Here is a 2500-nt window from a genome sequence, read left to right as displayed (position 1 = left end):
AAGTAGAGATGCACCGGATCCTGATTTTTAGGATCCTGCCGGATACCGGATCCACTGCTTAAGATCCTGCCGGATCCGGAACCGGATACCACATCCTACGAAAGGGTTGAAACATATAGTCTACTCGCACACGTGGGCCCTTTTTATTACGTTGGCGCAAACTATTTTTTAGACTCATTGGCTTACTGCCACACTGCCTGCACTGGCCGCTTCCAAAGGGCTTTCACTCCATGCAGTGATTGGGGTTGTGAAAGACTGACCGAAAAGCCTAGGCTAGAGATGCACCAAGCCCTGATTTTTAGGTAACTTCCGGATACCGGATCCACTGCTGAAGATCCTGCTGGCTCCGGATCCTGTGAATAACCCTATTATCCTGCCGGATCCGGAACCGGATCTTGGATCCAGTGCATCTCTAATGACCATAAAACACTTCTGTGTAACAAAGAGAAAAAACATGCACATCCGACTCAAAAAGATGAGGGGCAGGACTAGTAGTAGGGGCTCTAAGCCGAGAAATCGTTACGCGCTGGATAGAAGCATATAACGTGTTCCTTGACTGATTTGAAGACATCCTAGAAGGGGTGCCCCTTGAAAAAAAAATGTCTACCATGTCATATACAATATGTCATGTTGGTAACGCATTACATTGTTATTACATGACATTATACTTAGCTGACAATGTTAATATAGTCCTCAGAAGAGATGAAGCAAGGGTAGCCTGCTAGACCAGATTGATAAAACTACAAAATGTACATAGTGTGAAAGTATGGGTGAGTTTGTGCTTACGTGCTTGACAGCATATAACATTGTGAACGATTTGAGAAGATTCTTGGTCTGAATTAAAATGAGCATTGCCAACACTAAAACTATGGTGAGAATAGACTGCTGCTAATGCTCGATTTGAATGGGATAGTGTCAGTGCAAGATGCCCTAGGTAGCAGGTTCTCCATCCTCTAATTTCCATAACAGATATATGTATTTTATTTGTATGAGAGAGGGTAAAGGACAGGACCTTTCCATATGTATGAAGAACCCCATAAGATCACCTAATTCTATATTTTTACAAGTGCATTTTGTGAGAGCATTTCAGTCATCTTTAGAATGGCATTACAGATTACTCAATATAGGCCTACATGTAGGCCACAGTATGGCTTCAGTTCAAATTAAATGGGAATGATTTCTTAGTGTATGTTGAGTAAGAAGACAGAGATAAAAAAAAAATGTTTATTTGCAGACAAGTCCTCACCTAGTACTTGTGTCAAAAGTTGTATTAGTTAGCTCAGTAATCATTGAGTACTTAAACTGCTATCAAAACTGACAGCTGATGGACAACATGTACTGTAGGTCTTTTGCCACCCTTACCCATAGGAGAAATATCTATATAGAACAACACTTCTCATATGGTATATACTATGAAAGTAAATCGTTACCTGGACTCATTTTCTTGATATGCAAGGCACATAAATAGTCTGGGCGGAAGAACAGTCGATCAACATGTCATCTAGATTAAAGCCAAAAGTAGATGGAAAAACAGACATGTTACCATTTTGCTCTTTTAAAACAAAGTATCTGTCAATATACTGTATGGATGGTGTATTGAATATTGATTATTCATCATTTCCTAAGCATAAATGCCCTTATCACTCCATTGTACACTTAGGACTGCGATATACATATCTGAACATTAATCAGCATACATTTGTCATTTGACAGCTGTCACTGACACTTGATATGTACATGTTGACTTGATTGATATGAATATATTTCAGTTGGACTCCTAGGGTTAAATCATTGAGGGGGTCCTAAGGAAGTAGTAGTAGTTTGTGTGTGTGTGCGCATGTGTAAGTGGGATTAAAATTATTGTCTGAAGAGCAGACTGAGTGTCTGAACCTGCTAATGCTAGCATGCTAACATTGGGACAGTTATGTGTGGCCCAGTTCAAGGGTTTATCTCTTCTCCCCTAAATTTTCTAACCACAGTTTTCTTTTTGGATGTTATAGATATGACCCACTGCAAATTTTTAAAACTCTTAATGAATGTTGGTTCAATAGCTAAATGCCCAGAAATGAGCTCTCAATTGTAGAGTGATCTCATTCTGACCATGGTTTTTATGATTCTCCTGTTTTTGAATCTAAATAAGACATATATAACATTGTTTTTATGGTAAGTTTTGCACATATTTTCAAAGTTCAGTTTGTATACATCACACACAAATAGGTGGATTGGCCCATAACACCATTATGTCCAGGCAGTACAGCATTTTACTACTATTGGCTGGTTTTAGGCAGGCATCTTGGATTTACCCCATAAAAATGACCTTAATGACATTGAAATTTGGGGCACCCCTTCTGAATTGATGGAGAACACCCTAAGGAAGGTCTACACCGATTTTGGTGCTTCTATCCATCGCGTAACGATTAGGCCCTTTTTGGACGCTAAGAGACCCAGCTATAGCAAAGTCACATGAATACTGAACATAAAGTCTGCGACACCAGGTTTC

Source organism: Engraulis encrasicolus, chromosome 8, assembly GCF_034702125.1.
Source record: "Engraulis encrasicolus isolate BLACKSEA-1 chromosome 8, IST_EnEncr_1.0, whole genome shotgun sequence".
Lineage (NCBI taxonomy): Eukaryota > Metazoa > Chordata > Actinopteri > Clupeiformes > Engraulidae > Engraulis > Engraulis encrasicolus.
Note: the sequence above shows the minus strand (reverse complement) of the source record.